At 40.6% G+C, this 11,731-nt stretch overlaps 1 pseudogene; it reads left to right on the forward strand.

The window, feature by feature from the left end:
- The first annotated feature begins 1,738 nt into the window (after window positions 1-1,738).
- LOC115682327 (uncharacterized) lies at window positions 1,739-11,382 on the forward strand (annotated as a pseudogene).
- Window positions 11,383-11,731: the final 349 nt, after the last annotated feature.

Genomic DNA, 11,731 nt, shown 5'->3' on the forward strand with positions numbered 1-11,731 from the left:
TCTTGAAGATTTCGTACTTTCCAAGTAGTATCTTTATCTTGGTTTCTCTAACTCTATTAGTTCCTTCAAAGGTGACTTGAAGTTAGTCCCAGATTTCTTTGGCCGTGGTACTTGAATGTGTGTGATTGGAATTAGAAGGAGATGAACCACAATATAATGCATGTAAGGCTTTGTCATTTAAAGCTCGTATCCTAGTCAATTCCTCTGGAGTAATTGTTGCTAGCGGAGTTGTTGATTGATCGGTTGAATTCTCAGTGCCTGATGATATAGTTGGAACAGATGTCTCTCCGGTTGAACAACATCCAAACCATTTTGGATAATATGCCACATTGCAAGATCTGTCAATTAGATAATGCTTTCATCTTGTATTAACTATAATTAGTTCCATCGAAGTATGTAGGTATAATAGTAGATTGACCTTCATAGAAGTAAAATCACTTCAAATAACAAGTAACACAGGCTCTGATACCGATTGTTGAGGCTAACTATGCAACATAGAGGCGGTGAATAGGTTGATTTACAAAACTTAACAATTTTTTCGCGGAATAACTCAAGTAAAGTTTGATAAATGCGGGAAAAATTCGATAATATCATATGTAAGATGCTTCTATCAGATAAATGATGAACTAAGTAAAGAGTTCGAAGATGATGCACGTAGATTTTACAATTGGTTCGGCTTATGTCAAGCCTACACCAACTCTCCTAGACTAATAGCCACCAATCCCCAATAATATTGTAAGTAGTTACAATGAAACACGTGTTGCTTCCACCCAAAGCTGATAGATTCCATTATCAATAAATAAGCACCGCCAACACACTTGTATATTCCCCAGATTATGGATTGCAGTGAGTACTAATAACTTGCATAAAAGTATCACAAAGTGAATAAAATCAAGCTCGCAATACACAAAGAAAAAGTGACTATAAAAACAGGCTCGCACGACACAAACAAAGAAAAAGTGACTATAAAATCAAGCTCACAATACACAATATTATATCACAAGGGAATAAAATCAGGCTCTCAATGTTTTTTAGAATTTTTTTTATTTTTCTAATTTTTTTTTCCTTTTGTCTTTCTTTTTTTCTTTCATTTTCGCTGGAGGTCGGTCTCAGGCTATGGCTAGCCATTGGCCATGTCCGGAGAGGGCTGGGCAAGGGTCGCCCTTACCAGATTTGGCAAGGACCACCCCCGCCGGCGCTTAGGTGAGGCGACCCTTGCCCTACCCGGGCAAGGCCATCCCTCGTCTGTGGCCGGCGAGGGTATCTATTCTCTAGTTAAATAGTTAATGAGAATTACATCAGAGATACGAAGAAGAACTAAAAAGATTAGATTTAGCATTTGCAAATGTAATTCCTAGGAACGAATGTTATGTATGTGAATCAACGGCCCAAGCCCAAAACAAAGTCTCGAGTCCTCAACCCGACAACACACGTGAGCGCAGATAGAGAGAGAGAGAGAGAGACAGAGATGAAGTTCACGGACTCGCCGGTGATCGAGCTCCCAGTGGGCGACGCGCGCCTCTCCCTCCAGCAAGACAACGGCTCCATGCACGTTGGCACCTCCGTCTGGCCCTGCTCCCTCGTCCTCGTCAAGTTCCTCGATCGCTGGTCCCGGCCCGACCCGGCCCGCCGCCCGACCAACCCCTACGCCGACCTCCTCGACTTCAGCGGCAAGCGCGCCGTCGAGCTCGGCACCGGCTGCAGGGCCGCCGGCATGGGCCTCTCCCTCGTCGAGCTAAATATGGTTGACACACCCGGACATGCAGACTTTGGTGGTGAGGTATGATAATTGATACAGCTGCTAAATAAAAGTTGTTCTTTCTAATATATATAGGTCTGCGATAGAATACATACTTATATTCCTATTTTCTCCGGGCTGGGGCCTTACTTGACTAAGATAGGCTTCCTCTCATCATAACAGAGAAAAATCTATTTGAATTTGTGAGTTCCTTGTTGGATCGTTCATTTAAAAGGGCCTAATTTTCTAAAATATCTCAAATTTTAAGCCCAGCACCAAATTTATCATGAATTTTTTTTTATTTAAAAAAAATTCCTAATTTTTAATTTTATCCCAAATCTAGCCCTGTTATCTTTTCCGTCCGTCCGATGATCACCGTTAGTCGTGCATCGTGGCACTTCCATGTGTACCTTTTTTTCCTTCATTTCTCTCCACGTCATTTTTTCTTTTTCTCTATTTTTTTTTTCTCTTTTCTCCCTTCTGCGCCCGAGCTGCTACTCACTGTTGATGCGCACGGACTCCTCCGCCACAGCTTCACCGGCTCTCACTTATCACCACCCAGACCTCCGAGCTGCACCACAACCTCCGACGATCCCTCCGACCTCAGCTCCTTGTCGCCGTAAGGGTGTCGCGGTGGCATTCGCGACCAAGATTCGAGGTTGCGACGCCATGGCCGACCAGGATCCGAGGTCAGCGCGGCGGTCGCGACCTCAATCAGATGGTCTCCACGTCCAAATGGCGGCCTCGACGAGGTTGCCCATGGCGTCGGCAGCCTCGATCCCTCGTCGTGACACAATGAGTGACCTCGAATCGAGGCGCAAGTCGCAGTGGCATGCCTTCGTGCGAGGCAGAGACTTAAACGGCAAGGAGACAGAGCACAGCCACCACTCCTGAGGCAGGTGGGTTTGTAGCGGTGTTGGAGGAGGCTCGGCGATTCGCCTGAGATCTTGGCGGCAGTGGGGCTTTGGCGGCGGAGCAAGTGTTGGATGTGTGCTTTATTAGCTAGGGTTTGGATGGAAATGGGTGTGTGAAAAGGAGCTCGACCACATTGAATCTGTCACGATCAACCACGAGTCGGTTGCAATCAACTCGGCTGTGACTCGCGACTCAGTCTTTTTCCTCGGCTCTCTCCGCGTCGACTCGGTCATGCACAGAGGCTGTTCCGCCGGCTTCGCGAACCGCTTCGGGTTGAGCTCCTCCACGGCGATCTTGCTCGCAGCAGATTTCACTGCATAATTGACGGGAAAGAAGAACTGTGAGGCCCCTCACTGTTCATCGTCTTCTTCGTCGAATTTCACCTTCACAGTTTGATTTTTGTCCAGTTTTTCAATTTGCAAGTTGGATGTTGATTTTTGGAGTCGCCGACTGAATTGCTACTGATATATAGTTTTTTTGTTTTTCCCTTTGTTAGTCTGTTGAAGAGTTCTTTCATTTCTTGAATTTTTGTTGCGCACGGAGAATTAAAAAGAACAACATGTGGAGGTTTTGATTAGAGGACTGGAAAATTGGTGATCCTTCATCAAGTCCAGTGAATAAACTGGAACTCTCCTCACTGTTCATTGGGAGAGAAGAAAAACAGATGAAAATGAAGGTGACGTGGACTGACATGTGGAGGGAAATGAAAGAAAAAATGCACACGTGGAAATGCCACGTCGGACAACTAACAGTAATTGGTGGACGGAAAGTTAACCGGGTAGATTTGGGACAAAACTAAAAGTTGGGGATTTTTTTTTAGACAAAAAAAAAGTTCAGGATAAATTTGGGACTGAACCCAAAGTTTGGGATTTTTTAGGGAATTAAGCCCATTTAAAAGATGATAATGATATTAACAAATGGAAAGGAATCGAAGTTCTGAGCAATGGATGACAACAGAAATGACTGCAGTGAATGCAGGCTTAGGGGAATGAGGATTTCTCCAACGGCACAACCCCCATTCTGTAGCATACAAGGTGCCACTTATCACCCCTTACATTTATGTGGGAATTCACGCTCTAGTTTATTTATTTCGTGAAGGCTTGAAATTTTTCTTTGAAGTCTAGTGGATAGGCGGAATGGCAAGAGATGGATTCCACCTTATCTCAAAAGCAAGCATTATACGATTTATTACGTCAACGGGTCATTAGCTTCTTTGTTTGTTGGCCTTGGTTTCTCGTGCACTGTGTTATGAATGTGCTTATTTGAATATCCTTGCTTGATTATAGGTTGAGCGACTAGTCGGTATGGTGGAGGGAGCAGTTTTATTGGTGGATGCTGGTGAAGGTCCGCTTGCACAGACAAAGTTTGTTCTGGCAATAGCCTTATAGTGTGGTATACGGCCTATCCTCCTCTTAAATAAAGCAGACAGACCTTCTGGTACAATTCCTCGTCATTTTAAATGATTTCACTTGTGCATTAACTTAGTGAAACTCACATATAGTCATTTAATGATAGCAACTGCTTTAGTGGTGAAGGCATATTTTTATCTACTTACCGTTCAAATCTAAAGTCAAGCATGAATTCCTTCTCCAACCTTTCATTCAAATGTAGTCAACCATCATATCCCCAGGAACGAGAAGGTTGATACCCACATCTTTCATGTCTATGTACTAGTGTAAAGGTGGTTGGCAGCTACGGTAGCTCTTTTTCCTAGGGTGTGCCTATCACCAAGGGTTTTCCTTTTCTTTATAGATTGTCCATCTTCTGGTCTGTCATTGCAAGCGTATAAGAGTGGCTTTTCAGTTTCATGTATATTTCCTGTCTTTGGTTGGGGGTTGTGTTATTCTTGATAATTTTCTGCAGTTTCTGAGGAGAGATGTAATGAAGTAGAGAGCCTGGTATTTGATCTTTTTGCAAGTCTTGGCGGGACGGGTGTGTAGACATATGTTGTGAAGTTTATTTTCCAGTCCGCATTTTTGCCTCAAGGGAAATTTTGTTCCGTTCATCTTTTATCTAGAGGAACATTTGGACTTTCCTGTCCTCTATGCTTCTGCGAAAGAAGGTTGGGCTTCCCCTACCTTCACAAAAGATCCTCCGGCTGGTGCCAGGGATATGTCACAGTTGCTGGATACTATCGTGGGGCATGTTCCGTCACCAAATGCTAGTCTTGATGCGCCCTTTCAGATGATGGTTTGTATAGAATGGTTTATGGGTTGGCCTTTCTCATTAATTTCATTGTGCTTTTCTTCCATTTCTCGTCCTCAATACTGGATGAGGAAGCAACATGTCGTTTAAGTCACTGTGGACACAATTTTGAAATTTCTTATCACTTTACAAATTGCTATTATTCTCATTGACTTATGCTTTTAATCAGGTTTCCATGATGGAACGGGACCTTTGCCTTGGGAGAATATTGACCGGTCGTGTATCTTCTGGAATGGTTCGTGCGGGCAATAAAGTACTTGGAATTCGTAACACAGAGTCTGGGGTTCAGAAAATTGAAGAGGGAAAGGTCCGCTTACTATTTCCCGGAAGAACGTTTCAGACCCATGGTTTACAGGATTGTGTGCAGGAGAGGCATGTTTTTGCCATTGATTCTGTTGTTGAACCATGGAAAGAGAACTAATGTTGAGGTTTATTGACTGCAATGAGAATCCAGCATCTCAAAATCCTGTGACAAGCAGTACCAAGGAGAATGTCACTCTCTGCCTAGCCAACAAAGGGATATTTCTACATTTCCTCTTTGCTTTAGGTGGTATCTACTTTCAGTATGGAATTTAGTTTATGATGGCTTGTGCCTCTCGCCAGTGCCTCATTTGGAAGATGAAAATATCCCCATTGTGGTTAAAATTTGGTTGCACCCTTTATTCATGCTTTAGAGTGTTGTTTTGATATCTTGATTTCACTCGCCGCCAAAGGAATGAGCCAGAAGCTCCCATCTATAGCACCTAAGTTTGCTCTTCTTTATTTTCATTCTTTTTAATGAATGTCTTTGAATACGTACTTTGCTCAATATCAGTACTTTGATAGTGGACTCACCTTCGTAATTTGCTCAATATCTGTACTTTGATTGTGGACTCACCGACGTGCATCAATTTTGGCATTGAATATTGTGAGAATGTAGGTTCTAAAGCTCATGAAGAAGGGTACAAGTATGGCTCTCATTGAGACCGCTGGAGCAGGTGATATTACATCGATGGCTGGGCTAGCGAGCCCATTCGCAGTTCATACAGTTGCTAACATGGAGGTCTGTGAGCCTATAATTGTCAATTATTATATATGTTGAGGACGTGTTCTTTATCTTAGACAGCTTGGCCTTTTAGATTCTACATTTACGGTATGCACTTTGACAACGTATATTCACCTTGAGTGATTTTATTTCTGTAGTCGGTGTTAAAGCTTGCATTGGTTGTGGTCAATCGAGATTTCTTTTAAGTTAGCAGAGATTGCACCATCATTCTCTTAGTTGAGAAATTCTCAGTGGTAGCATTGTAATTGATAATATGCCACCTATTACTATATGTAGATGCCTATTATTCTGGTTTCTCTATCCAAAGCCTTTATCTAGTTTCTGTTTTTCATAGATTTCAGTTGATGCCATTGCCTATATTGAGTCTCACGCGTGCATCAGAAAAATTGTCTAGGATAAGACTTGATGGAGTGAAACTGAGTAGAATAAAACATGGAAGTCAACATGTAAACATAAATTACATGTCTAACTCTTGCTTCTCCTATTCTTGGGGGATTCACAATATCGTTAGATGAGTGGGTTTGCGACCTATATCCAGCTACTATGCGGTCATTTCCCATAGTCAATCTTCTGAGTACATTAAAGGCGCTGATAAGGTTCTTGGATGATTCCAACAGACGATGTGGAAATTTTGTTGTTTAAAAAAGTAGCGAGGATACCATACATGATGAATGTGTTTATAACTCAGGTAGAATACGTTGAGATTGAGAATGATGTCTAGATCTGTGTAATGAACAGGAATCAAGAAGGCACGGAACTTCTATAAATAGATGAAAGAGGGGAAATGCTAGAAATCTTGAGAGGAAAGTATGAGAAATCAAATGTAGGTAGACTTTCAAGACTAATCGAAGGACCTTTGTGAAAGTTGCTAAACTATATTTAACTGTAAGAATTTCAACTTTGTAAATTACATTTAGAATGTCCCAATCACCCTGAGCAATATATAAGAATTTACTAATATCCTCTTGGCGATGGAACAATTGATTCTCATCATGTTAATGAATTGATTATTCCCACCATGTTGCTCTGGGTGGAGGAAAAACAGAAAGAAAGCTCATCTTAACAAATTCGAAATATCTAAGGCTGATGAATTTATTCTCATCTTGTTCACAAATGTTTGGTGGGAAATTTGATGGGCTGCTTCCTCTTTGTAAGCATAGACTGCAAACTAACAGCAAAGCATTTTTTTATCTGTGGATTGACCTTTGCATGCATGAATTAGAAAGCAAGCTGATTGAAATAAAGCGTGTATCATCCATCAAAACTTCGGTAAACAGAACACGTGATACCAAGAGTTCAGAAAAGGACATAAAACCAACGTAGAATACTTTAAAAGAGAAGACAATCTGGAACTAAATAAAGATGAGTGTAGGAATTGCAACCTATTTATTAGATCGACGGAGCTGTCTGTGTTTTCTGAACATTTGTGCTAATCGGACATAAAATGAGGTAGTCAGGGATGCACCTGACAATTCTGGGAAGAGTCTCAAGTAATCACGTGGAATATCCGTTGATAGTTGTTGGTAATTTTGAGATACAGGTTTCCGGTTCTTTTGCCGGTTAATTGGTGATATGGTTAATCTGTGTTAACTCACCGTTTGACTTTAGTCTACTGCAATGAAAATCATGCTGTGCAATCTTGAATTTTGTTGTCGCCGTTTTTCATACGAGCCAGCCTGATGCATCACAGAATGCATTCTACACAGCATCTACAATCCTACGAAGGCTTGAGCATTAAGGTTATCTAATGTGACCTTGTAGGTTCGAGTATGAACTGATCTTCTTCTCCCTATCCAGGTAATGACTCCATTGCCTGCTATCGAGTTGGATCCTCCAACCGTTTCTATGACTTTCGGTGTAAATAACTCTCCATTTGCAGGACTTGATGGTACACATGTAAGTTTTGAATCTTCTTTTCTTTGCTTTCACTAAATTTTGAGTGCTCGAGTTTATGCTGCCATCTCATTGTGATTTTTACTTTGTAATATCTCATGTTGCAATTTTTTACATATTGTCATTAAAGGGTCAGCTTATATTCCCCCAAAGATAATGTACGGTTTGTGATGTTGAAGTTTGTGATATATGGAGCTTAACATGAGCTGTGCATACTGGATTATGTTGAAGTTCATCTATCATCAAGTTTTTTCTAAGAGTTCCGACTGGGATAGTGCTGTTTTGTTTGCAGATAATTGCTCATGCAGGATTTCTAGTCAGGAAGATAAAAAAATTTTTCCGTTGATGAATACGTGTTCCTTTTATGCCCCTCCAATATATTTTTGACGAGAAAATGGACATGGGATCTAAGAAGGTGCCAACGCGTGTGCTAATCTCATGACAAAAATTGGAGTGTCGGTCAATACATTTATGTTTACTCTACATCAAAAGTGTGGAACGTGAAACATCCACCTCTAACGTGTAGTGCAGAAGTTGAATAAATGTAATATGTCAGAAAATAACAGAGAGGTGATTGCGACTTTGACATGGAATATAGCCATGAGATGAGCATTTCACAAGTTGAATTTTCTTGATTTCCACTCCAACCTTTTTGGAGTTGGATGCATTTACATTGTTTAAAATGGCCGAAGCTCCGAGCCTAATTTACTCTTGCTGAAGTCTTAGATCTGCTTAAATGTGAATTTCACAAGAAGGCCCCTTAGATTTTTTGGTTTTTCTGTACATTTGCGTTAGTTTTGATTTATATCTAGATAATTAGGGGTATATATGACTGGACGATCTTCTGCTAATGAATTGCTCATTGCAATATTATATTTCTTTGCTCATTGCTTTGGTGTACCATGTTAAAGTATGAATTGAGAGCGTCATATTTAATATGCACTTTGGTAAATCTTATATGGTTATTCAGGGGCCTGATTGGGTACAGGAGTGTCTTCAGCAGTGATACAAGAGGAACTGGATTCATGCATCGTGCTTTCCTGAGTATGTTTATCGTGCTGGAAGCTATATACTACCATGGGATTCTTGTTTTACTTTTCCTTTCCCCAATTGCCATGCTAAATAAATGTACCGCGGTCGCTCTTATGAGTTACTGGTGGTGATTATCCCAACAACTATGTTGAGGTGAATTAGGCTCCATAGACAATAGATCTACCAAATTAACTTCCGATAGGTTTTTGACACCTAAGTTGAAGTTAAATTCATTCGTGCTTCTACATTTAGCCAGTGGATCAATGCATTAGTCTCTCTGACTAATAAAAGAGCTGTATATATGCATCAGAAAGATAAAGAAGACATTGCACCCTGGACTTTATTTAGTCATGGATGTGTTTTTCCACTATTTCATTTCCCAATTTCGCGGTGGCTTGTAGACAGGCTTCATCCGGTGTGGCAATGAACTGCACTTCAAAGAAGTATTGAAGATATTCCATCTGCTGTTTACCTGCTTCTAAATTTTCTCGTGTTTCTGACTAAACATTGTTTTTTACGACGGGGCATTAAAGTCAAATGCGATTTTGCACGCAATGAGCACATTTTTGAGTATGGTTGCACCAGTTTCTGACTTGCATCTGCATTTTCAGATTTGATTAGATGGGATTTTATTTTCTGCTGGTCGTTGCTCTGTCTTGCTTTTGTCTGTTTTTATCCGAATACTGCAGCCTTTGCAAAGCACCGAGGCCCTCTTGGGAATGTGAGGAAAGGAGTATTGGTAAGTCTTTGTGCCATGATTTCGATCTCATGAGGCAAACTTCTTTTATACTAACACTTTGTTTTATAGGAAATCTCTTGGTTTAAATTGCTATTGACCAAAAATAAGAGTTATCAGTCACCCTTGATCCCATAATGTTTCCCTAAGGTCTACTCTACTTGTAATGTCATTTCTGGTACGTTGATAGAGGTGGACACTTCAAATATAGGACTAGACAATGTGATTTGCATCTCATGCGATTGTATCGCGCTTTTGACAGGACTAGACACCGTCCAATAAGCACTTCACTGATAGACATTATGAGTGAGAGCCTTCTGTCCCTTGTGCAAATCACTTAGAGTGAGAATCCACCCTAAGAACCTCATGACCACGAGCAGAGTCCACTTTATAAGAGGGGGCCCTTACTTTGTGCGTGGCTTTCTAGGGAAAGTCAGGGATTCACTATTGCTGAAATGTCATTTACAAAACCAAATAAATGGATCTGACTGAAAGATAATGATTTCTTCTACAGATCCCCATCTAAATATGTTACCACATTCACACTTTTATCACTGGATGTTTGTTCAGAGTAAACTAATGAAGGATGTGTTTTATTGGTAGATCTATTAAAAGTATTATTCTTTGTTTCCTGGAGCATATTTAGCATTATGTATATGATGATATTCTTGTTGCTTTGGCCAAAATATAGATTCGCATTTTCTCTGGTACCGTCAGTGTCCTTGACTAAAGCATGCATGGTTCTGTTGGACAGGTATCCGTGGGCTTTGGCACGATCACGGCTCATGCATTAATGAGTTTAGAGGCTCATGGAACTCTCTTTGTGAGCCCGGGAATGGATGTTGTCACTCACAGCCGATTATACGTGTTAATGCATTTTCTCTTGTGGAATGAATAAGTCTTGTTTGACTTCCATTTTTAGGAGCATATAATGTATCTGCATATTGTCTCTACTCATCATTCCACATTCTAGTTCTGATCCTATAATTGACACGTCCATTTACTTTTCTTGTGTGTCTTCATTTGTCAAATTACATCGGTCTTTGATGATTACAAACCTAAAGTGAGCATTGCTAACTCAGGAGAAGATCTGGACTTGTATACTTCATAAATAGTTGACTTGTCAATTGTAAGACCGACTTGGATTGCATGGAAGAAAATATGTAAGTATAAAAATAGACAGATAAGAAAGGATGTGAATAGGTATTTTAATAATAAATGAGTCATACACATTGCTTAGTCTCTTGCAGGCTTTTATGTTCCTCTACTAAGATTTATCCTACATAAATTTTACTGATTTACTTGTTGATTGGTATGCAGGCATATGTTGGGATGATCATTGGTGAACACTCACGGGATTCTGACCTTGATGTGAGATTTTTGCTTCTGGAATAAGTACAACATGCTGCTTCTAGTTTGGCTTATCTCGTAATGCTTTCCTTATTGTAGGTGAATCCAGTAAGGACTAAGGAACTAAGCAATATGCGGGCTGCTTGCAAGGATGAAAGCGTCAAGTTGTCTCCTCCTTGCCTGGTATTTCTTCAGTAAAAAGAATTGACTATCCTCTAATGCAACGAGTGAAGTTGCAGTGTGATTTAGCAGTAGAATGTGTTTTTTTTTCTATACTAGTGAAAGGCCTGAAGGCATTGTCAGCTTGTCTCTGCCTTGTCTCTGCCTGTAATTTCCTTCAGTCCTGCTAGTCGTGCACTGAAATTGCTAGTATTATGTGGTCGAGCATGTTAGATCTAGCTATCCTGAAGACATTGGCACCTCGTCTTTGGCAGTAATTTCCGTCACTCCTGCTAGTTGCGTGCTGAAATTGCAAGATCCATTTGGTCAACCATGTTAAATTTGCCTAACGTGGATTATCGTTGGATAGTAGAACCAAAAATGGTTTTGATCTGGCAATTTCTCTACTGTGATTTATAATAAGTTTCCTTTTAAACTGATGATTCTCGAAGAAGCCATAGGTTATGTTGCTCCATACGAGCTTATTGAAGTAAGTTCATACAACATTCCGATATTATCCTCGGTCCTCGATATGCCAAATATGAGTTTACCTTCTCTCTCGTGCCATCTTCCTCATGATGTAATAGCGGTATATATGTACTCCGGTTGTTGTGTGTATGGCAGTTGTGTTTGTCACCATCATTTTACTTGGTGAATT

Source organism: Syzygium oleosum, unplaced genomic scaffold (genome assembly GCF_021117445.2).
Source record: "Syzygium oleosum isolate NSW1041296 unplaced genomic scaffold, Sole_v2.1 Sole_v2.23, whole genome shotgun sequence".
NCBI lineage: Eukaryota > Viridiplantae > Streptophyta > Magnoliopsida > Myrtales > Myrtaceae > Syzygium > Syzygium oleosum.